Here is a 26462-nt window from a genome sequence, read left to right as displayed (position 1 = left end):
CATATGACATGAGCTTACCCTTCCAGCAGCTCAGTTCTTTCTCAAATCGATCCTCGATGCACTTCCATTCTCTGTTTGTCAGCCTACGATGGTGTATCGGAATACCAAGGTATGAGAAAGTAAACTCCCCAACTTGCACCCAAACAATTGCCTATAAGACTCCTGGTCTTCTTTGGCTCTACCAAAGCAAAACAACTCGCTCTTATGAAAGTTAATCTTTAACCCGGTCAATTGTTCAAAAAGGCATAACACCAGCTTCATATTTTTCGCCTTGGCCAAATCATGCTCCATAAAGCTGATTGTATCATCTGCGTATTGAAGGATGGAAATACCTCCATCAACGAGATGAGGTACCAAACCACCCACTTGACCATTCTCCTTAGCCCTCCCTATCAAAATTGCTAACATATCCACCACAATGTTAAACAAGATAGGGGACATCGGATCTCCTTGTCTGAGGCCTTTATGTGTCTGGAAGTAATGACCTATATCGTCATTCACCTTAATTCCCACACTCCCTTTTTGCGTAAAGGATTCGACCTGTCGGCGCCACACTTCATCAAAACCCTTCATACGCAATGCCTGTTGGAGGAATGGCCATTTGACCTTATCGTACGCTTTTTCGAAATCCACCTTAAAAATTACTCCATCTAATTTTTTGGAATGGATTTCATGGAGCCTTTCATGAAGAACAACCACCCCTTCAAGGATGTTCCTGTCCGGCATGAAAGCAGTTTGGGATTGTTGCACCATAGAATGCGCAATCTGTGTGAGCCTATTGGTCCCGACCTTCGTGAAGATTTTGAAACTAACATTGAGGAGGCAGATCGGTCTGAACTGCTCAATTCTCACATCATCCATTTTCTTAGGGAGCAATGTGATAGTTCCAAAATTCAGGTGAAATAATTGAAGCTGTCCAGAGAAGAGATCATAAAACATAGGTAGTAAATCCTCGTTAATAATGTGCCAGCACTTTTTATAGAACTCAGCCGGGAACCCATCCGGTCCGGGAGCCTTATTGTTTTTCATTTGTGCAATAGCATCGAACACCTCCTTCTCTGAGAACGGGGCAACCAGGATATCATTATCAGCAGCAGACAACTGAGGCACATCCTCAGTCCTGGACTCATCGAGGGACACACAATTATCCTCCGGAGGTCCAAATAATTGTCCATAATACTCGGTAATATAGGTTTTGAGATTATCTTGACCTAAAATCATACCCTCATGTTGTTCAAGCTGAAAGATCCGCTTCTTTCTGTGCTTACCATTAGCAATGAGGTGAAAGAATTGAGTATTCGCGTCCCCTTGGACCACTTTGCGGACCTTAGCTCGCGAAGCCCACTTCAATTCTTCTTCGCGGAGAAGTTCTTTCAGCCTCTTCTCCGCCTCATTTTTGACCTGGAGCTCAGGAGGCAGCAAAATCGCGGATTTGGCTTTTATGTCCAGGGCATGTACAAGAGAAAGGAGCCTATCCTTCTCGATCTTATACACCCCACTGAGGTGCTTAGCCCAACCCCGTAAGAAACTTCGCAAATGCCTAATCTTATTCTGCCAACGCTCGACCGCCGTCCTTCCTCCTACCCCCTTAGCCCATTCCCTGGCTATGAGGTCAAAGAACCCCTCGCGTTCGAACTAGGCCATCTCAAATGAAAAGGTGTTTTTGTTTCCTAAATGGTTCGGCTCCCCTAAGTCGACGAACAATGGTGTGTGATCAGAAATTCCCCGCGTGAGAGCTAGCACCGTAACAAGAGGGAACTTCTGTTCCCACTCCACGCTCGCAAGAACTCGATCAAGCTTTTCATATGTCGGGTTTGGCAGAGCATTAGCCCAGGTAAACTTTCTACCAGAAAGCTCTATCTCCCTTAGATCCAAGCTTTCAATAATGGTATTGAACATAAACGACCACCTGCCGTCGAAATTATCATTATTTTTCTCCTCTCTCCTCCTAATGATATTGAAATCACCCCCGACCAACAACGGAAGCTGCTCAGATCCATAGATCTGAACCAGGTCCGCTAGAAAGTCCGGTTTAAGTTTGGGTTGTGCGACACCATAAACCGCCACCAATGCCCAGTTGAACCCATCAACTTTAGACCTAACTCGAAACTTTACCGCGAAGTCACCCATTACTACACTCTGGACTTCAAGGGAGTCGCATCTCACACCTAGTAAGATACTGAAGGAAATATGCCCTAGAGGCAATAATAAAGTTATTATTTATTTCCTTATAATCATGATAAAGGTTTATTATTCATGCTAGAATTGTATTAACCGGAAACATAATACATGTGTGAATACATAGACAAACAAAGTGTCACTAGTATGCCTCTACTTGACTAGCTCGTTAATCAAAGATGGTTATGTTTCCTAACCATGAACAATGAGTTGTTATTTGATTAACGGGATCACATCATTAAGAGAATGATCTGATTGACATGACCCATTCCATTAGCTTAGCACCCGATCGTTTAGTATGTTGCTATTGCTTTCTTCATGACTTATACATGTTCCTATAACTATGAGATTATGCAACTCCCGTTTACCGGAGGAACACTTTGGGTACTACCAAACGTCACAACGTAACTGGGTGATTATAAAGGAGTACTACAGGTGTCTCCAAAGGTACATGTTGGGTTGGCGTATTTCGAGATTAGGTTTTGTCACTCCGATTGTCGGAGAGGTATCTCTGGGCCCTCTCGGTAATGCACATCACATAAGCCTTGCAAGCATTGCAACTAATGAGTTAGTTGCGGGATGATGTATTACAGAACGAGTAAAGAGACTTGCCGGTAACGAGATTGAACTAGGTATTGGATACCGACGATCGAATCTCGGGCAAGTAACATACCGATGACAAAGGGAACAACGTATGTTGTTATGCGGTCTGACCGATAAAGATCTTCGTAGAATATGTAGGAGCCAATATGGGCATCCAGGTCCCGCTATTGGTTATTGACCGGAGACGTGTCTCGGTCATGTCTACATTGTTCTCGAACCCGTAGGGTCCGCACGCTTAAGGTTACGATGACAGTTATATTATGAGTTTATGCATTTTGATATACCGAAGGTTGTTCAGAGTCCCGGATGTGATCACGGACATGACGAGGAGTCTCAAAATGGTCGAGACATAAAGATTGATATATTGGAAGCCTATGTTTGGATATCGGAAGTGTTCCGGGTGAAATCGGGATTTTACCGGAGTACCGGGAGGTTACCGGAACCCCCCGGGAGCTATATGGGCCTTAGTGGGCTTTAGTGGAAAGGAGAAAGGAGCAGCCCAAGGTGGCTGCGCGCCTCCCCCCTCCCCTAGTCCTATTAGGACTAGGAGAGGTGGCCGACCCCCTCTCTCTCTTTCCCCCCTCAAGGAGTCCTATTCCAACTAGGATTGGGGGGGGGAATCCTACTCCCAGAGGGAGTAGGACTCTCCTGGCGCGCCACCCTTGGCCGGCCAGCCTCCCCCCTCTAGTCCTTTATATACGGAGGCAGGGGCACCCCAGAAACACACAAGTTGATCCACGTGATCTATTCCTTAGCCGTGTGCGGTGCCCCCAGCCACCATAGTCCTCGATAATACTGTAGCGGAGTTTAGGCGAAGCCCTGCTGCTGTAGTACATCAAGATCGTCACCACGCCGTCGTGCTGACGGAACTCTTCCCCGACACTTTGCTGGATCGGAGTCCGGGGATCGTCATCGAGCTGAACGTGTGCTCGAACTCGGAGGTGCCGTAGTTTCGGTGCTTGATCGGTTGGATCGTGAAGACGTACGACTACTTCCTCTACGTTGTGTCAACGCTTCCGCAGTCGGTCTGCGTGGGTACGTAGACAGCACTCTCCCCTCTCGTTGCTATGCATCACATGATCTTGCGTGTGCGTAGGAATTTTTTGAAATTACTACGAAACCCAACAGTGGCATCCGAGCCTAGGTTATTTATGTTGATGTTATATGCACGAGTAGAACACAAGTGAGTTGTGGGCGATATAAGTCATACTGCCTACCAGCATGTCATACTTTGGTTCGGCGGCATTGTTGGACGAGACGACCCGGACCAACATTACGCGTACGCTTACGCGAGACCGGTTCCCCCGACGTGCTTTGCACATAGGTGGCTTGCGGGCGACTGTCTCTCCAACTTTAGTTGAACCAAGTATGGCTACGCCCGGTCCTTGCGAAGGTTAAAACGGAGTCTATTTGACAAACTATCGTTGTGGTTTTGATGCGTAGGTGAGATTGGTTCTTGCTTAAGCCCGTAGCAGCCACGTAAAACTTGCAACAACAAAGTAGAGGACGTCTAACTTGTTTTTGCAGGGCATGTTGTGATGTGATATGGTCAAGACATGATGCTGAATTTTATTGTATGAGATGATCATGTTTTGTAACCGAGTTATCGGCAACTGGCAGGAGCCTTATGGTTGTCGTTTTATTGTATGCAATGCAATCGCGATGTAATGCTTTACTTTTATCACTAAGCGGTAGCGATAGTCGTAGAAGCACAAGCTTGGCGAGACGACAACGATGCTACGATGGAGATCAAGGTGTCACGCCGGTGACGATGGTGATCACGACGGTGCTTCGGAGATGGAGATCACAAGCACAAGATGATGATGGCCATATCATATCACTTATATTGATTGCATGTGATGTTTATCCTTTTATGCATCTTATCTTGCTTTGATTGACGGTAGCATTATAAGATGATCTCTCACTAAATTATCAAGAAGTGTTCTCCCTGAGTATGCACCGTTGCGAAAGTTCTTCGTGCTGAGACACCACGTGATGATCGGGTGTGATAGGTTCTACGTTCAAATACAACGGGTGCAAAACAGTTGCACACGCGGAATACTCAGGTTATACTTGACGAGCCAAGCATATACAGATATGGCCTCGGAACACGGAGACCGAAAGGTCGAGCGTGAATCATATAGTAGATATGATCAACATAACGATGTTCACCATTGAAAACTACTCCATCTCACGTGATGATCGGTTATGGTTTAGTTGATTTGGATCACGTAATCACTTAGAGGATTAGAGGGATGTCTATCTAAGTGGGAGTTCTTTAATTAATTTGATTAACTGAACTTAAATTTATCATGAAACTTAGTACCTGATTAGTATCTTGCTTGTTTATGTTTGATTGTAGATAGATGGCTCGTGCTGTTGTTCCGTTGAATTTTAATGCGTTCCTTGAGAAAGCAAAGTTGAAAGATGATGGTAGCAATTACACGGACTGGGTCCGTAACTTGAGGATTATCCTCATTGCTGCACAGAAGAATTACGTCCTGGAAGCACCGCTGGGTGCCAGGCCTGCTGCAGGAGCAACGCCGGATGTTATGAACGTCTGGCAGAGCAAAGCTGATGACTACTCGATAGTTCAGTGTGCCATGCTTTACGGCTTAGAATCGGGACTTCAACGACGTTTTGAACGTCATGGAGCATATGAGATGTTCCAGGAGTTGAAGTTAATATTTCAAGCAAATGCCCGGATTGAGAGATATGAAGTCTCCAATAAGTTCTATAGCTGCAAGATGGAGGAGAACAGTTCTGTCAGTGAGCATATACTCAAAATGTCTGGGTATAATAATCACTTGATTCAATTGGGAGTTAATCTTCCAGATGATTGCGTCATTGACAGAATTCTTCAATCACTGCCACCAAGCTACAAGAGCTTCGTGATGAACTATAATATGCAAGGGATGAACAAGACTATTCCCGAGCTCTTCGCGATGCTGAAAGCTGCGGAGGTAGAAATCAAGAAGGAGCATCAAGTGTTGATGGTCAACAAGACCACTAGTTTCAAGAAAAAGGGCAAAGGAAGAAGAAGGGGAACTTCAAAAAGAACGGCAAGCAAGTTGCTACTCAAGAGAAGAAACCCAAACCTGGACCTAAGCCTGAAACTGAGTGCTTCTATTGCAAGCAGACTGGTCACTGGAAGCGGAACTGCCCCAAGTATTTGGCGGATAAGAAGGATGGCAAGGTGAACAAAGGTATATGTGATATACATGTTATTGATGTGTACCTTACTAATGCTCGCAGTAGCACCTGGGTATTTGATACTGGTTCTGTTGCTAATATTTGCAACTCGAAACAGGGACTACGGATCAAGCGAAGATTGGTTAAGGACGAGGTGACGATGCGCGTGGGAAACGGTTCCAAAGTCGATGTGATCGCAGTCGGCACGCTACCTCTACATCTACCTTCGGGATTAGTATTAGACCTAAATAATTGTTATTTGGTGCCAGCGTTAAGCATGAACATTATATCTGGATCTTGTTTGATGCGAGACGGTTATTCATTTAAATCAGAGAATAATGGTTGTTCTATTTATATGAGTAATATCTTTTATGGTCATGCACCCTTGAAGAGTGGTCTATTCTTGTTGAATCTCGATAGTAGTAACACACATATTCATAATGTTGAAGCCAAAAGATGCAGAGTTGATAATGAGAGTGCAACTTATTTGTGGCACTGCCGTTTAGGTCATATCGGTGTAAAGCGCATGAAGAAACTCCATTCTGATGGACTTTTGGAACCACTTGATTATGAATCACTTGGTACTTGCGAACCGTGCCTCATGGGCAAGATGACCAAAACACCGTTCTCCGGTACTATGGAGAGAGCAACAGATTTGTTGGAAATCATACATACAGATGTATGTGGTCCGATGAATATTGAGGCTCGTGGCGGATATCGTTATTTTCTCACCTTCACAGATGATTTAAGCAGATATGGGTATATCTACTTAATGAAACATAAGTCTGAAACATTTGAAAAGTTCAAGGAATTTCAGAGTGAAGTTGAAAATCATCGTAACAAGAAAATAAAGTTTCTACGATCTGATCGTGGAGGAGAATATTTGAGTTACGAGTTTGGTGTACATTTGAAAAATTGTGGAATAGTTTCGCAACTCACGCCACCCGGAACACCACAGCGTAATGGTGTGTCCGAACGTCGTAATCGTACTTTACTAGATATGGTGCGATCTATGATGTCTCTTACTGATTTACCGCTATCGTTTTGGGGATACGCTCTAGAGACGGCCGCATTCACGTTAAATAGGGCACCATCAAAATCCGTTGAGACGACGCCTTATGAACTATGGTTTGGCAAGAAACCAAAGTTGTCGTTTCTGAAAGTTTGGGGCTGCGATGCTTATGTGAAAAAGCTTCAACCTGATAAGCTCGAACCCAAATCGGAGAAATGTGTCTTCATAGGATATCCAAAGGAAACTATTGGATACACCTTCTATCACAGATCCGAAGGCAAGACTTTTGTTGCTAAATTCGGAAACTTTCTAGAGAAGGAGTTTCTCTCGAAAGAAGTGAGTGGGAGGAAAGTAGAACTTGACGAGGTAACTGTACCTGCTCCCTTACTGGAAAGTAGTACATCACAGAAAACTGTTCCAGTGACACCTACACCAGTTAGTGAGGAAGCTAATGATAATGATCATGAAACTTCAGATCAAGATACTACTGAACCTCGTAGATCAACCAGAGTGAGATCCGCGCCAGAGTGGTACGGTAATCCTGTTCTGGAAGTCATGCTACTAGATCATGATGAACCTACGAACTATGAAGAAGCGATGGTGAGCCCAGATTCCGCAAAATGGCTTGAAGCCATGAAATCTGAGATGGGATCCATGTATGAGAACAAAGTATGGACTTTGGTTGACTTGCCCGATGATCGGCAAGCAATTGAGAATAAATGGATCTTCAAGAAGAAGACTGACGCTGACGGTAATGTTACTGTCTACAAAGCTCGACTTGTCGCAAAAGGTTTTCGACAAATTCAAGGGGTTGACTACGATGAGACCTTCTCACCCGTAGCGATGCTTAAGTCTGTCCGAATCATGTTAGCAATTGCCGCATTTTATGATTATGAAATTTGGCAAATGGATGTCAAAACTGCATTCCTGAATGGATTTCTGGAAGAAGAGTTGTATATGATGCAACCAGAAGGTTTTGTCGATCCAAAGGGAGCTAACAAAGTGTGCAAGCTCCAGCGATCCATTTATGGACTGGTGCAAGCCTCTCGGAGTTGGAATAAACGCTTTGATAGTCTGATCAAAGCATTTGGTTTTATACAGACTTTCGGAGAAGCCTGTATTTACAAGAAAGTGAGTGGGAGCTCTGTAGCATTTCTGATATTATATGTGGATGACATATTACTAATTGGAAATGATATAGAATTTCTGGATAGCATAAAGGGATACTTGAATAAGAGTTTTTCAATGAAAGACCTCGGTGAAGCTGCTTACATATTAGGCATAAAGATCTATAGAGATAGATCAAGACGCTTAATTGGACTTTCACAAAGCACATACCTTGACAAGATTTTGAAGAAGTTCAAAATGGATCAAGCAAAGAAAGGATTCTTGCCTGTGTTACAAGGTGTGAAGTTGAGTAAGACTCAATGCCCGACCACTGCAGAAGATAGAGAGAATATGAAAGATGTTCCCTATGCATCAGCCATAGGATCTATCATGTATGCAATGCTGTGTACCAGACCCGATGTGTGCCTTGCTATAAGTCTAGCAGGGAGGTACCAAAGTAATCCAGGAGTGGATCACTGGACAGCGGTCAAGAACATCCTGAAATACCTGAAAAGGACTAAGGATATGTTTCTCATATATGGAGGTGACAAAGAGCTCATCGTAAAAGGTTACGTTGATGCAAGCTTTGACACTGATCCGGACGATTCTAAATCGCAAACCGGATACGTGTTTACATTAAACGGTGGAGCTGTCAGTTGGTGCAGTTCTAAACAAAGCGTCGTAGCGGGATCTACATGTGAAGCGGAGTACATAGCTGCTTCGGAAGCAGCGAACGAAGGAGTCTGGATGAAGGAGTTCATATCGATCTAGGTGTCATACCTAGTGCATCGGGACCAATGAAAATCTTTTGTGACAATACTGGTGCAATTGCCTTGGCAAAGGAATCCAGATTTCACAAGAGAACCAAGCACATCAAGAGACGCTTCAATTCCATCCGGGATCTAGTCCAGGTGGGAGACATAGAGATTTGCAAGATACATACGGATCTGAATGTTGCAGACCCGTTGACTAAGCCTCTTCCACGAGCAAAACATGATCAGCACCAAGGCTCCATGGGTGTTAGAATCATTACGGTGTAATCTAGATTATTGACTCTAGTGCAAGTGGGAGACTGAAGGAAATATGCCCTAGAGGCAATAATAAAGTTATTATTTATTTCCTTATAATCATGATAAAGGTTTATTATTCATGCTAGAATTGTATTAACCGGAAACATAATACATGTGTGAATACATAGACAAACAAAGTGTCACTAGTATGCCTCTACTTGACTAGCTCGTTAATCAAAGATGGTTATGTTTCCTAACCATGAACAATGAGTTGTTATTTGATTAACGGGATCACATCATTAAGAGAATGATCTGATTGACATGACCCATTCCATTAGCTTAGCACCCGATCGTTTAGTATGTTGCTATTGCTTTCTTCATGACTTATACATGTTCCTATAACTATGAGATTATGCAACTCCCGTTTACCGGAGGAACACTTTGGGTACTACCAAACGTCACAACGTAACTGGGTGATTATAAAGGAGTACTACAGGTGTCTCCAAAGGTACATGTTGGGTTGGCGTATTTCGAGATTAGGTTTTGTCACTCCGATTGTCGGAGAGGTATCTCTGGGCCCTCTCGGTAATGCACATCACATAAGCCTTGCAAGCATTGCAACTAATGAGTTAGTTGCGGGATGATGTATTACAGAACGAGTAAAGAGACTTGCCGGTAACGAGATTGAACTAGGTATTGGATACCGACGATCGAATCTCGGGCAAGTAACATACCGATGACAAAGGGAACAACGTATGTTGTTATGCGGTCTGACCGATAAAGATCTTCGTAGAATATGTAGGAGCCAATATGGGCATCCAGGTCCCGCTATTGGTTATTGACCGGAGATGTGTCTCGGTCATGTCTACATTGTTCTCGAACCCGTAGGGTCCGCACGCTTAAGGTTACGATGACAGTTATATTATGAGTTTATGCATTTTGATATACCGAAGGTTGTTCGGAGTCCCGGATGTGATCACGGACATGACGAGGAGTCTCGAAATGGTCGAGACATAAAGATTGATATATTGGAAGCCTATGCTTGGATATCGGAAGTGTTCCGGGTGAAATCGGGATTTTACCGGAGTACCGGGAGGTTACCGGAACCCCCCGGGAGCTATATGGGCCTTAGTGGGCTTTAGTGGAAAGGAGAAAGGAGCAGCCCAAGGTGGCCGCGTGCCTCCCCCCTCCCCTAGTCCTATTAGGACTAGGAGAGGTGGCCGGCCCCCCTCTCTCTCTTTCCCCCCTCAAGGAGTCCTATTCCAACTAGGATTGGTGGGGGGGTCCTACTCCCAGAGGGAGTAGGACTCTCCTGGCGCGCCACCCTTGGCCGGCCAGCCTCCCCCCTCTAGTCCTTTATATACAGAGGCAGGGGCACCCCAGAAACACACAAGTTGATCCACGTGATCTATTCCTTAGCCGTGTGCGGTGCCCCCAGCCACCATAGTCCTCGATAATACTGTAGCGGAGTTTAGGCGAAGCCCTGCTGTTGTAGTACATCAAGATCGTCACCACACCGTCGTGCTGACGGAACTCTTCCCCGACACTTTGCTGGATCGGAGTCCGGGGATCGTCATCGAGCTGAACGTGTGCTCGAACTCGGAGGTGCCGTAGTTTCGGTGCTTGATCGGTTGGATCGTGAAGACGTACGACTACTTCCTCTACGTTGTGTCAACGCTTCCGCAGTCGGTCTGCGTGGGTATGTAGACAACACTCTCCCCTCTCGTTGCTATGCATCACATGATCTTGCGTGTGCGTAGGAAATTTTTTGAAATTACTACGAAACCCAACAGATACCTCCTGATCTTCCTCGCGGAGGGAGGCAATACCAATCGAAATCAATACCACCCAAAAGAGAGGATAGAAACTGCGGCGCAAAATTATCTCGACCGGTTTCCGATAAAGCAATAAAATCTAACCGATGTTTCAGAGAAGCCTCAGGAAGAAACCTTTTTTTAGCCAAGTCTTTCAGACCTCTGCTATTCCAAAAGATTCCTTTCATAGTTCATCATGGAATTTTTTAGTAGTCCGTATCCTAGCACTCCTACAAACTGCAGAATCGGGATAAATCTTCCGTTTCCACTTACACTTTGGCATAGTGGGCTCTGTCGCCCGGTCCTCATAACCGGGCTGAACGGAACTAACCGCTCGAACATCTAAAGGCACATCACCGTCCTCAGACTCCTGATTAGAAGGTGCTAGATCCGCACACAAATTATCTAGCACTCTAACCCCTAACGCATCAATCTCCTCATCATTCATGGGTTTAACCGCTGCAAGATTATGAATAGTCTCTAAGGCACGCTCCGCCTCCAAATCTAACATATCATTCACCGAATTAGAGATCTCATTAGCAGTAGCACCAAGTGAAACTCCTAATTGGTTTGCATTATTAATAATGTCCTCATGAGAAAAATGCAATAAAGAATTAGATATGTTGACAGACATAATCTTAGCCGCCCTCATAGTGCACCGCTGCTGTATATCGTCCACCTCCGGACGGTCCTGAACGCGAGCACTCATCCGTCTCCCCGTCGAGACCGGGTCCGGGATCCCGCCAAAGGCAACAACCTCCTCTCTGGTGAACACAGGAGGCGGCTGCGGGCTCCCAGGGCCCTCGGACAAGTTCCCCGCGGGTAGGACAAGAGACGGGACAGCTGGGGCCACCTGCCCGCTCCCTCCCCCTGCCCCACCCACCGGCTCGGAGCGAAGCGTCGAAGTCGCAGGAGGCGCGCTCCTCCTGACCGCAGTGGAGGAAGGGAGGACTAGGGCCACCTGGCCCATCCCCCCCTCTGCCAGCGCTTCGGGAGACGCGGGTGCCACCGCCAAGACCTGAGGAGGAAGAGCCGAGGCCGCCTGCCTCGGGCTCCCACTCCCAGCGCTGGGCGACCCCGACGCGAGCGGCGTCACCGGTGTCAGTACAGGGAATGGAGAAGTCGAGGCCACCTGCCCTGACCCCCCTCGCCCAAGGCCCACCTCGAACATAGAAGACATCACCGGAGCCACGACCACCGGTGAAGCAAGGGAAATAGAAGCGACCTCCAGCTCCCCTTCCCGAACTGCAGCCCCCTCAAAGTCCAACAAAGGAAGCGTGTGTTCAAACATATCATCAGTCTCCATCCGATCACTCCAAAGTCTGGGAGGCGCAGAAGCAGGCTCAAAAGACCCAAATCGCAGTGAATCCAGAAGAGCCCGGAATCGGCCGTCGATGCCTGCCCGATCCGCCGCCGCGGGGCGACGCGCCTCGGTGGTCGCCTCCACCGTCGCCCGGGGAGTCGCCCGAGGAGTCGCCCTCATGGAATATTCTGGGTGGCCTTCTGATCGACAGTCCGGTACTCGCTGTACCTCACCTCTATGCAGTTAACTTGCAGACCAACACCCCGCAAAAAGAGAGAGGGGATCAGACCACAAGTGTGGTAAGAATTGGCAAAAAAGAATGGGCCAAATTAGATCTCAACCATGTACCCCCTCCTTCCATCTATATAGGGCCTAATGCGTTTTTCAAGACCGTCTTTGACTATTGACAAGATTAATAGTACATGGAATGTATAATGTGAAAATTATATCATTAAAAGCTCCTTTCACATACGAATTTGGCGGTATACTTTGTGTAAGTTGCATGTCATATATTATTGCTCTAATGTTTAGTCAAAGTTAGCCTCAAAAAACGTATTAGGCCCTATATAGATAGAAGAAGGGAGTAGTTGAAAAAATCTGGCAAGCCATAAATGTGACAATAAACCAATCACATATCTAAAATGTGACATCATGACTAAGATTAGGCGTGTAACTTTAGGCTGCAAAGAACATGCCCAGAAAACAAAGATGATATATATGATGTCGACCAATATGTCTCTACGTAAGGTGGCATCTGTAGCTTGGCAATCTATTCAATATGGCCTGGAGCTTTTGAAAAAAGGCCTTATCTGAAGGATGGGCAGCAGGACACAAATCCGTATTTGGCGTGACCGGTGGCTGCCTCGGGAGCCGTCGGGCACGCTCATCTCGCCTCAGGGGACCTGCAGACTTCGGCGGGTCGCCGACCTCCTCGATGCCAACGGCGGCTGGCGGTTGGATCTTATTCAACAGTACTTCCTGCCAGTCGACATCGACATAATCGTCCGCATCAAAATGTCACCACGTGTCCCCGACGACGTGCTCGCGTGGGCACCGGAGAAGTCTGGCATCTTCTCTGTTCGGTCTGCATATCGCTTTGCCATGGACGAGCGCGAGCGTCCTACAGCAAGTGCGTCGAGCAGGGCACCGGACGGCCATCGCGCCATCTGAAAGACCATATGGGGGTGCCCTGCTCCTCCTAAGGTGCGAGTTTTTGCCTGGAGATTGGCGACAAATTCTCTTGCTACTTGGCAAACAAATTTCCCCGCAATTTAGAAACTAATGATGTTTGTCCCCTTTGTGGTGTGGAACGCGAGGACAGTTTCCACGCGATGTGCAGATGCCTACATGTGAAGGATTTATGGAGAGCCGGCGCATGACTGGCCACTCCCGGACGTGGACGAAGTGTGCAACACAGGGCCGGAATGGCTCCTTGGGATGCTTGATCAGCTGCCGGAGCTCAGTCGCATGGTTCTGTTGCTGGTCTTCTGGCGTACGTGGCACGTCCGAAACGAAATCACCCATGACAAACTGCCACCGCCTACTAAAGCTTCCCGCAGATTTCTTCAGAGTTACATAAACTCATTGTTGTGCCTACAGCAATTTCTACATCATGACTAAGCTAAAGGAAAAACGGTGTTGTATCCTGGCCGTGTACGTCCAGCTCCTGATCAGCGGCCGGCCGGGAACGCATGCATGGAGCTCAAGTGGAGCAAGCCGGTTGTTGGGTGGGCCAAGTTTAATACTGATGGTAGTTATGTGGCAAGCAACAACACCGGCGGCTGCGGTATGGTACTGCGGGACGCACAAGGTCAGATCATATACTCGGCTTGCAGGCAGTTATTTGCATGCGATGACGCTCTTGTAGCCGAGTTGGAGGCGTGCAAGGAGGGCCTAGCTATTGCCCTACACCGCACCAACTGCCCCATACAGTTGGAACTTGATAGCGCCGAGGTGGTGACGATGCTGCAAGCTACAGTACCTGATCGTTCAAGGCATATATATGGTGCTAGTCAGAGAGATCCAGGAGATGATGAAAGATGATAGGGAGATCTTCGTTACTAAGATTAGTCGTTCTCAGAATAAAGTTAGTCACTATCTCGGTACCTATGGACGGTGCACTCCTCGCACTGCGGTGTGGTTAGGAGGAGGCACTGATGAAGTTGTTACTTGTTAGTCTTTGTAAGAATGATGCACCACCTTAAGTAATGAAAGATCTCCTCCCCCCCCCCCCCCCCCCCCCCCGCAAAAAAAAATCTATGTGTGTGTGTGCGTGTGGAGGTCATGTGTAAATTCTTCCATTTTCTTAAATAGGTATAGCCCTTCATCATGTTATCGTAAAATGCTTTGTTTAATATATTTTTATATGCTCGGCATTTCCCGGTCAGGCTTTACAAAACCTGTCCCAAATACCTGCTTCGGTGTGCGCTACATAGGTATACCCACTTATGATAAGAGAGAGAGAGAGAGAGAGAGAGAGAGAGAGAGAGAGAGAGACGGCGACTAGCTTCGTGATTTCCACTGCCCCCCCTCCCCCCCCCCCACCACCTTCGGTCACCTTTTCGGCTTTCGGAGGTGGAGAAAACAAATGCTCGGAGTACAGTTAGTTTTTCATATTTGTTTGATTTTTCTGTCTTTGACAGCAAAGTCCCGACAATGGAGGAGCGTCGTACAGAATAAAAGTTCCACAGTTCTATCCCCGTCCTGGTGTGGTTGTTGTGGCCAATGCAACCTACACCGGGGAGCCTATGGTGTTTTGGCTCCGCAGATCGATGGTTTTCGTTCTACCGGATTATCGTCCGGTACTTCAGCGTATTATTGCGGTGGTGGCGGCGATAGTATTGTCAAACATGCTCTTGCCACTGGATTTGTTGATTCATGTTTTGTGCTCCTGGTCTTTTTTGTCGATAGTACATCCACAAAGCAGCAATTTCACGAATTGTCTTGTAGGGGATGTGTCCTTGGCCACAGTGTGTTCAATGATCTTAGGCTCTCACCCGTTGGGTGGAGCGGCTCATGTAGCTTTTTGAAAGCTTTGAGATTAGTCCAGTTTGTGCAGGTTTGGTCTTCTATTGTTTCTCCGCCAGATGGTTGGAGATAAGTAGACATGCAAGAGACGGACCTAGTTAAATAAATGAATTTTGTGCTAGGAAAAATTCATCAACAATTGACAAGTCATATATGATGCCAGTGGACATCGCAAACCATGTGTGGTGTCGCTGTTGCTCCTTTTTTCTCCTCTTTTCACGTTCTTTCTCGTCCACACGTTCCCTATATGGGCGGTGATAGAAATTTCACTCGGTAAGACCAGGGAGTGAACGCTTGGTCTCTAGATTTTCCAGACATGTATTAAGCAAAAGAAATATGTGTCCTCGTGGTATCTTGCGCTATCTGAATCAGTGCATCTATCAAGCATGTACTATTCATCATCCAATTATTCATACGGGTGATGTGTAGTTAAGTGCTTATACACAACTAATATTCATCACGAAATTTAAAAGGAAATATATTCACCAAATTTTATGGGAAGTACTAGTAAATAAAAACTAAACCTCAGCCATGGAAGAGAACAAACCAGACATCGTCAAATCATTAAGCTTTTTCTTTCCCCTCTCGTAAGGCGACTGGGAAAAGCCTTCCTCCCCTCGATCTCCACCGGCGAGCCTGTGGATTCGCCTCTTCTCTGCCTGTCGCTCCGATGGCCGGTGGTGGGGAGGGGATTTCTGGTGCCCCCCATCGGGCTAGTAGATTGGTAGGGTTTTAGTCCTCATAGGGCGTCGATTGGGCGGATGGAAGCGCTTCTTCTTTGAGGTAGTCTTCCAGCTACGATCCTCCTCAAGTTCGTCCATTAGAACGGATCAGATGGAGCTTCGGTGTAGATTCCTACCAGCTTCTCGGGGTGGCAAGGTTAGGGTTTCTAGTCGTGCGTACACAACAGCGATACTTGGTATCAGGTTCTTCTGATCGATTCAATAATTCAGCGGAGACGACTGCGTCTTCGGGGCGCTGGTCCTTAATTAGGGGCAGGCGCGCGAAGACTTCCCGACTATTATCGACAAGGTCATACCGGCTCTGGCATGGGAGTGACGACAGGGGCGCGTCGGCGGCTCGTATTGGCGGCGGTAATGATCGTTCGGTGGTATATGGACCTTAATATAATTTTTATTATATTTGAGGTATTTTGTATTTTTGACGAATCTTTATAATAGATCTGATTCTTCTAGTAGGAGAAAAATAAGAGAACAAGTCACACGGGATATCTGCACTTCGCCATCGATCAAGATTTTCGGTATAAATCCATGGATGGAGCCATGGAGGAATACCTACGCTACGCAGCCGGCCAGCAAGGCTTAATATTATCAACTGCCAGAGTTTAGTTACTGCATGCGTTGCTGCCGCGTCTCCCGTTGACGTGGACGGAGACCTCACATGCTGCAGCTTGATTGTTTGACATGGACATGCATGCATGTCCACCTCTAGCGACATGTACGTATACAACTAGCAGTATCAGTTTTGTTTCTTGCATCTACTGTACACACGATGAGTTTTGATCTCTCCATGTGCTGCAACGCGCACGCAACGTCGATGTTTACAACTAGTACTAGTATCTGTTTTGTATTGCATGTACGGCGCTGCCTTACTTGATTATTAGGAAGAGGTCCTGGTTAATTCGGATATACACAGGGGCACGCAGGTACGGGAGTACGCACCTGGCAAGCTCTGTCCCGACGCTTGATTGTCTCGCGATTTATGAAGTACTTGAATCTCGCATGAGGGCACGATAAGTTTTAATCTTTGAAACTTGCGATTTTTCATATGAAACATTTGATTCTCTCAGACGCTCGTACCAAATTTCAGAGTTTAAACTTTAAGCGTTTTTTTGTCGGTTTAGAGAAACAGAAATATGAAAACAAAACTTAATTTGAATTACTTATTCAAAAGATATGAAAGTTAAAAAAATGTGGAGGGGCCGGGGGAAGGAGGGGGGGGGGGGGGGGGGGGGGGGTTGATTGGAAAAAAATGAATTATTCAAGGGTTGATGTGGACACTAGCAGCTGCGTACGTACGTGTTCAGACTTCAGACCAAGTAAGCAAGCGGGAAGGATGAGTCCAAAGCAGGCCAAAGCATCTTTGAGACTCGATCACTCTACTTCTTGCACTGTTTAGGGCATCTCCAGCCGTTGGCCCCCAGGAGAGGCAAAAAATCATTCCCTGGAAGCGCACCGGCACTAAACCGCGCACTGGGGGCATGATGCCCCCCAGTCGCGGCCCCTCACGGGTTTTTAAAATGTTTAAATTCGACGCAAACACAACGCAAACACGGGCGAGTTCGTTCAAATTTAAACATATTATACAAAAAAAAAACTACCGCGGGCTACCCCCGCCGTCTCCCTCGCCGCCCGCCCACGCGGTTCTACATGTCGAGGAGGCTGTAGAACCGCGTGTAGTCACCGTCGTCGTCGTCGTCGTCGCCCCCGCCTACGCCTCCGCCGTCCCTGCTGCATCCCTCCCCCGGTTGGCGCGGCGGGTTGGACGGTCCGGGGGCGTCGTCGTCGTCGCTATCGAGGACGACGACACCGTCCTCGTCCTCGCGCCCACGTTTGCGGGCGGCGATCTCCTCCAGGGCCCGGCACTGCCGGATCATCTCCTCGCGCAGGTAGTCATCGCGCGACCACCGCATGGCGTCCTCGTCGGAGAAGCCGCGCCGGGCTATCTCCTCGTACTCCGGGGGGAGGCTGGACTGCACCTTGGGCTCGACGAGGGCGCCGGAGCTGCGTGTGCGCGCGCTGACAGGCGTGTCCTGGGGCTCCGGCTTGACGGGGCAGAGGTGGAGGCAGGAAAGCCGCCGGAGCTGCGGGTATGCGTGCTGACAGGCGTGTCCTGGGGCTCCGACTTGACGGGGCGGAGGTGGAGGCAGGGAGAGCCGTCGGACGAGGAGGAGGACACTCCGGTCTCCATGCGCCTCGGCGTCCAGGAGCTTCCCCGGCGGCGGCGTGAGGAGGACGGGGGAGCGGGGTACTCGAGGCGCGGCGTGTTGCCGCCCTCGATGTACTCAAGGACGGACTCCAACGTGCGCCCGGGCACGCCCCATCACCGACGCCGACCGGCGGCGTTGAACCTGCCGGAGGGCACGACGCCGTTGGTGGCCTCGAGCTGCTCGCCGTGCCGGCGGCGGAAGTACGGCTCCCAGATTGGGCTGTCGGGGACGTACCGGGGCCCCTCCCTCGCCACACGCGGCAAGGACGAGCGGATGCGTGCGATCTCCGCACGCCGCGCCGCGCCGGTGGGTACCGGGGGCACCGGCATGCCGCCGGCGCTGATCCTCCACGCCCCGGGCACCCGCATGTCCGGCGGGACCGGGTACTCGGCCTCTAAAAGGAGGCGAGCCTCGTCCTCGTGCAGATGACGGCGCCCGAATCCGTTCGCCGCCGCGCCGTCGCCTGGGAAACGCTCGGCCATGGTTTCTCAACTGGTGACGGCGAGAGGAGGATAGAGGAAGAAATGAGCGCGTCGTCGGTGGATGATCGGGGTGAGTCTCTCCGGCGCGCTTACAGTCGGCTTTTATAGGCGGAGACGCCGCGTGGTAGGCTTGACCGGCGCGTTACGCGTGGCGTGATTGCGTGGCGGCCGAGGGACGCGTTGCTCAGCCTTCACTGCGCCGCTCGTGAGGCACCAATGGAGGCTGACCGGCGCGGCAGCGCGCGGTAGCTTTGGCATTGATTCGCCGCGGGAAACGAGGCGATGAGGACGACGAAGGTGCGAGAAGAGAGTAGAGTCGCTGACGCGGCGGGCCCGCAGCTCTTCGTGCCAAAAACGATTCGCCCGGCGCCCCCGAGCGACCCCAGCGTGCCAGGTTCGGGTTGGGTCCGTCGACGCCAATTTCAGCCCGAGCCGGCGAAAACTGGGCTTTTGAGGGCGCGACTGGACCGATTTTTTGGCGCCGGCGGACGAAAACACGCTTGGGGGCTTTCTTGGAGGCGCGGCTGGAGATGCCCTTAGTCTCAACTTAACTGCATGCACGTTTGCCTAAAAAAAAAATTGCATGCACGTAACTATCTAAAATAATAAGTAGATTAATCTAGCTCCTGTGTGCTTGGACTGTTACCATGTTTGAAACTCTGCGTCAGCTGATAGATGAGCCGGTGGACGAGGCGCTGAAAGCCAAAAGATAAAGTCGATTTAGTGAGATACCTAGCTCCAAGTCACATTATAATAATGGACTAGGGGACAACGTACTATTCTATTTGGCTGACTTATTAATTCCATACATACGCACACTAGTTGCGTATGAGCATATCCATGCTGGATTGATGACAACACAAAAAATTGATTTTTCTCGCTTGGTTGGCCAAGAGAGGCTGGCCCAATTACGGCATGCCCGTTATGCAATCAGGGGCTTAGGACTGTTCACTAACTTTTCTTCAAGTGTCGGCTCATCATTAGACTCTGAGAAATGATCAAAGTTTGGCTTCAACTCGAGAGCATTGACACCTTTACTTGGCACCTGATGTGGTGGGCTGACCTATCCAACAAAGGCATCCTGAGTAGAATGGCTTTCGCTTTCTTCACTATGCTCACCCCGTGAGCAATTTGGAATGAAAGAAATGCCCGTATCTTCCAACAGAATAGTGCCTGCCGATGGTTCTTCTCTCCGGCATAAAAAATAGAGCATTTACTTGGGTCGCCGCAAGGGCTAAGAAATTGAAAGCAATCAACACCACCGAGAGTACAAACATTCGTTTTTATGAGCTGTTGTCACACAAACTTAAAGAAAGGAGTTTCGACCGCTCCGTGAGCTGCAACGAGCACGCAACGTCGAAGTAATAATAATCGTCTGAACAATTACGTACGGCATTTTCTTACTTAACTGGGAAGAGGTCCTAGGGTATACTATGAATCAGTCAGCAGAAGGGGTAAATGCATGGGTGATGTGAGCTCGTGTGGACACCGACTGAAGGGCCGCTGCGTGCGTGTTGAGGCCAAGCAAGAAAGCGGGAGGGAAGATGCATGAGTCCAAAACGGGTTAAAAGTTAGCAGTGCTGCATTCATCTTCATATGGAGACATACGTACTTGAGCATGTATTTCCGCAGTGCTCATGCGGTATCAACTCATCTGGAGACAGGCCACATGGCTGGATGCAAAATTGACAAATTTGACCTCAGAGTGAAAGTATTTCACAAACTAAACTGATTTTTAAAGTATTTCACGTCGCTGACTCTTTTGTGCAGCACCCGACAGCAAGGCGTTGCACTCTACTGTGCAACTCCTTACAGCTAGGCGCTATATAGTGTAGTGCAACTCCTTACAGTTAGGCGCTGCACAGATGTGGCGCCTGAGTCTTAGGCGCTGCACAAGAGCGTCTTACTGTCAGGCGCTGCATATTAGGGATCAATTGGATGAAATACTTTCAAAAACATTTTAGTTTGTAATATAGTTTCGGCCTAAGGCCAAATTTGTGCCTTTTGCCCACGCTGGATATGCTATATCCACTAGGTAGGAAGTGTGCCTTGCCGCACCCAGCAGCGATGCTGCCGGGTATGATCATATCCAATCCGGTAATATAGTCATAGGAGCATTGCAAATATAAAAAATAACCAATAATATTGATTAAGTACAGTGTCATACACCAAATCATTATCTATGAATAAGATATGAAATTTAAGACGGGTTTTAGACATGGATAACATATTGGATAAAATATATTAACAAATAGGATGAACAGTTCATATATAAGCATCCTCAGAAAAAGAATTCTGGTTTATGACGTTGGAAGTCACATTAAAATTTATCTGAAAATGAGCAGACGTGCCAAGTCAAAGAAGAACAGTACAAAGGATACATTGAGCTTATACAAGCATACGAAGGCAGGCTATGTAGACATAATCGACATCATCGATATAATAGTTCATAGATTCAGATATAGACCAGATATGTTCTCCTTATAGAGACCACAGTAAATACATAGTACGTGACTTAATTGTCTCATCTTGATCTATTTTCATACTGTATGGTAGGCAAAAGATACTACTCGGCGTACATAAAGACCTTGATCGTCGTCGTGCCTTCATGTTGCCTTTGACTTAATCAAATGCCTGCAAAGAAGCAACAAGGACAACGGCAGTGGCGGCGGCGATTTTAAGCAGTCACCGGCGCAGACAGGGAGGCCTCTACCAGCGTTGTGTCCGGCGGTGTTTCCCTTTTGGGCTGCCTTGATGCCATGGTCCTCACTGGTCACTGCAGAGTAGTGGCATAAGCGACGGCCTATACAACCCTTCCAGCGATAGCGGCGGGCGAACCGGCAGGAGACATAGCGGCAACCAACAAACCAAGACGATGTGAGGGGCGGCCAGAGAGAGACAGCATGGTGGCGACCTGCAAGTATATGATTTCTCGTTAGTAAATATCATATCGCATTCTCTTTAGCATGTACTTATAAGAACGGAAGTGACATTGAATGTAGTAGGTAATGATCATTGTCTTAAAGCAAAAATGACTGTAGAGATGTAATTCTTCTAAAAAATAATAGCTATAGATACATAATTGTCCATGTCGCACCCATCTCTACATGACAAAAGAAATAGCAATACTAACATTTTGCAATCTGGGATATTAATGCAGAACATCATTCACAAAAAGGGAGTTGAGCAACAGGAAAAGGGGAGGGGCACAGTTTCAAGTCAGACCTTTAATTTTCAGAGTTGATAGGCTTGAGATATAGTTTTGGAGAACCTGAGGATTGTAGACCACCTAATCTTCAATCAGGTATCATTGTTATCATTGATAGACGCATAATAATTGTTCTGCCATAATGCTGCGACGGAAAATAAAGATATTCTTAAAAAGAATGCTCCAAGGTTTAGAATATGGCATCAAATCTCATGACTTGTAAACTTCAAAATTATATAGCAAATGAGTACAAGAAGAAAGATAAATCAACATCTGAAAGCAACCGTAGTAACATATCCTTGTGAAACGACTACTGTTTCCACACTTCTTTTTAGCCTACACATATGATTCAGGATGGCAACTTATTCTGCTAGTGCAAGCTCCATAGCGCAGTTTAGTTAGATATTTGGGCTGCATGATGATTAGACAATGCCAAAAGGAGCTTGAATTTTAACGCTAGTATTATACTGCATAGATAACATATCTTCAGTCTGCCATGATTATCACAGAACATCATGAAAGGTGAGTTTACATGAGAAACTAACCCATCGGTAGATCTTACCTAAGATGTCTTGTACAATGATAACCAGCTATCAAGGCCAATCTCAAAACTGTTGTGACAGAAAAAAACAGAAATGATTGAAGTATAAGCTTTACAATTGCACTGTAATAGAGAATTTCATCGGCGGGTAAGAACAATGAAATATGTAAACAAAAAGAAAATGCATCATGGGAAACTAAAATGTCTCCTCTCACAATTTCAAACCAAATAAGATACACGTAGCAGTGGGTGCAGATCGGGATCGCGCCCTGGTGCGAGGGTGCCAGTCCAAACGCCAGGTTTAGCATATGCATTCCCACTGTATGCAGCGTACAAAGAATAATGAAGTCCAAAGGAAGCATCCATGCACATACATGCAACCAAACAGGAAAAAAACTTTATTATGACACACGACTATTTCAATAATCAACAAACAGTGCGTTATCCAAGAATGCACCATTATTGATCTATAACATCTACTTCAACAGGCAAGATTTTTCTACCACAGAAGAGCCGCACCGGGCTCACCTTCATATTTTTCTACCACAGAAGAGCCGCACCGGGCTCACCTTCATATTTCTTGAACAACGTCACAACAAACGTAGCAACCACCAGTTCTTTCTTGCCCAGTTCAATAACTTCAACGGCAGCAAATGCCAAGGCAATCTGATCCCAGAGCACCACACTGGTTTGCTTGCATCTATAAACAGCAAAGTATAAATAAGACTGTTATGACAAAGGAAAGGTGATACAGCCATAAATATCAGTACACACATGTGAGGTTCTTGACATATATGAGCCTCTTAGTGATGGTTCAGCCCTGGTTGCACTATGGTACTGAACAGCCTCTTATACACCACAAATGAGCCAGAACACGTTTACACGAATAAACCAAAAAAAAAATACTATATATGGTAAACAGCACTATAGAAAGGCATAGGCAGATGAACGGGTGGTAGGGAAATACCTGTGAACTTTTCAGGCATATCAGTTGGGCAAGGGAGCAGAGCCAACGGAGTTAAAGCATACAGAACAGGAAATCTGGCTCAATGTCAGGCCTTATGAAATCAGTACTGAACGAAGTGATCTTGATCATGCAATATCCCCTGAACAGGCCTGAATAGATACTTCCTTAACAACAATCCACAACTACAAAACCAAGAAAAAACTTAGTAATTCTATAGGCATGAATGAATAGCAAAAAGGGAACAGGACAGAGAGATACACACATAGAGCGTGAGGCATGAGATATCACAATAGCACCCCATGTTCAACAACTTGCAGCTCTGGCTTGCCGCTCAGCCAAGGGACACAGCACCCAACGCTCACTGCATCCACGACTCTGTTGGTTCACTATATGGAGCTGCAGAAAAAGGGGGTCAGAACTGTGCGCATGGACATCTGTGAGACATGAACCTGGGATGCAGTACCTGAGTGCACGCACAACGCGAGTACAAAGGCTGATGACCCCAGTAGAGCAGCGGCGTGAGCCGCGACCTGCGCTTCTCCGGTCGACGGAGACAGCACCCATCAGCGCTATCGTGCTTGACCACCACGCACAAGATGTCGCTACAGTTCACCTCCGAGAGAGCCCGGGAGAAGGCGCCGAGGCCATAGGGAGGTGGCGCCTCGAATCAAACACATTAAAAAAGGATCCGCTCATGAACGATAAGTCACTCTAATGTGCTATTGCCACAAAAATAGACTACATTAATTTTTTTTAGAACCGGGCTTTATACCCCTTTCCATTGCAACGAACGGAAATACAACCAGTTCAAGCTAGAAAAACAGGAGGGGGAAAGAGGCATAGCGAGTTCTAGCACTACCAGGAAACCCACCATACTCGCTCGCCGTCGAAACGAGTATCATGGGGCGAAAACCTGGGTAGCACAGCATAACACCTAACCTATTACATTCTCAAAAGATCAGATCAAAGTATCAAAACACACAGTCACACGAAACTCGAAGGGGGAAACAGTATTGGGATCGCACGCCCGTCATCTCCTCATCCAGCACACCTCCAGAGAGCATCAGGCACCTTGGATTGGTTTCTTGACAGCACCACACATCTTCGTCAACTGCATCATCCCAGTCCTGATCATCTCAGCTCCAGCGCGAAGATCCCTAGCGTCCTCTCCTTGTTGAAGCCCTGTCCAATATAAAAGAAAGGAACATAGAGAAAACACAATCTCAAAAGGAGTCTTAATTTGTTTCTTTTCAAAAGTAGCTCGATTGCGTGCCAACCAAATGGCCCAACATACGGCCGCTAGTCCCACCGTATGAAACTTTTGCTTCCCAGGAAGGAATTTGTGGCACCACACAAAGTATTGCCAGTAATTCGACGGGCATCTATCGGTGCCAAGAGCTACTCCAATGGATCACCAAACAATTCTGGCCACGAGACAAGTAAAGAACAAGTGCTTCACCGTTTCCACCTATTTGCAGAAAGAGCAACAGGGATTCCCTGTCCATTTTCTTTTGCTCATCACTTGTCTAGTAAGGACTGCATCTTGCGACATTTGCCACAGAAAGATCTTGATTTTAAGAGGGATCTTGGCTTTTCAAATCCATCTATAATGGCATCCACTCAGGGGTTTCTCCAGTATCTTATATACTGACTTAGTGGTGAACTTACCATTCTGGTTGAGTCTCCAGAAAATACGATCATCCCTCTCAGTAAGGGGGATTTTATTGACCACAGCACGTCTGAACATAAAGGTGTCGTCAAGCCTGTCTTTTTGGTCCAGGGTGCTTGTTGGGTAGTTGCAGATTTCAAACAAGCGCGGATACTGATCTTGAAATGGGGTCAGCCCATTTATCGGATCTTTCCACAACCTGATCAAGTTCCCAGCCCCAGTCTCAATCTTTCTGCCCATCATATATATATCTTTAATCTTGAGCAAAGCTTTCCAACAGGGCGAGTCAGAGAATTTGGGGGAAACTTCAGCAACAGAGGTGTTGCGAAGATATCTGGCCCGGACTATATCCTGCCATAGCCCGTTTTGTGTCTCTAATTTCCACCACCATTTGACCATGAGACTAATATTTTGCTTTCTAAGATCTTTAATACCTAAACCCCCTTTATCTTTGGATCTACATATCTTGCTCCATTTAACAAGATAGTATCTCCTCTTTTTATTGCACCCTTGCCAGAAGAACCTACGTCTGTGTTTGTCTAGTCTCTCTATGAAAGTCTTATTCATGAGCCACATAGACATGTGGTAGAGAGATATATGTGTGACAACAGAATCAAGCAAAGTGTGCCTCCCTCCTATTGAGGCAGCATTGCCGATCCAGGCCTCGAACCTCTTGAGGTACTTACCAACAATAAACTCCCAATCGGAAGATTTTAGATTAGTATAGCTCACAGGCATTCCCAAGTATTTGAGCGGGAAACTGCCAACCTCACAGTTGAAGATTTCTGCATATTTTTTCACCGTATTTTCATCTCCACCCACAGTGAGGATCTCACTTTTTTGAAAGTTAACTTTCAGGCCAGACATCATTTCAAACATATATAGCAGCAACTTCAGGTTGACAGCCTTATCAGCATCATCCTCAATACAAATGATTGTATCATCTGCATATTGCAGGACCGCCACCCCATCAGGGATGAGGTCTGCAGCCAAGCCCACAATTAGTTTGTTCTTTTGGGCATTTTTGATCATTCTAGTGAGGCATTCAACTGCTAGGTTGAACAGGAAAGGAGAGTGTGGGTCCCCCTGCCTAACTCCTTTTTTGCTTTGAAAATACGGCCCAACACTACCATTTAGTTTGATGCTCACCGTCCCATTGTGCAGTATCTTTTCAATCCAACCACACCAGGTTTTGTCAAAGCCCCGCATCTTGTGGCATTCTAGGAGAAAGTCCCAATTCACCTTATCATAGGCTTTTTCAAAGTCCAACTTAAGGACAATTCCCACTTTCTTCTTAACATAAGTGTAATTGAGAATTTCATGAAGGGACAGGACCCCGTCCATGATGTTTCTCCCTTTTACAAAGGCGTTTTGAGTAGTACTAATGAGTTTGTTCGCA

General features: G+C 46.9%; 1 long non-coding RNA gene across 1 annotated transcript; it reads right to left on the bottom strand.

Annotated features, from left to right (window-relative positions):
* Positions 1–21422: 21422 nt before the first annotated feature.
* On the bottom strand, positions 21423–23053 carry LOC123106268 (uncharacterized). The gene is made up of 4 exons (XR_006451262.1): positions 22997–23053; positions 22449–22497; positions 21904–22031; positions 21423–21592 (listed from the first exon to the last, which is right to left on the bottom strand). It is a non-coding gene; the product is annotated as an uncharacterized lncRNA (long non-coding RNA).
* Between the last annotated feature and the right edge of the window lie 3409 nt (positions 23054–26462).

The sequence above is a fragment of the Triticum aestivum genome, chromosome 5A (genome assembly GCF_018294505.1).
Source record: "Triticum aestivum cultivar Chinese Spring chromosome 5A, IWGSC CS RefSeq v2.1, whole genome shotgun sequence".
Classification (NCBI taxonomy): Eukaryota; Viridiplantae; Streptophyta; class Magnoliopsida; order Poales; family Poaceae; genus Triticum; species Triticum aestivum.
Note: the sequence above shows the minus strand (reverse complement) of the source record. Positions and strands in the feature narration are given on the sequence as shown.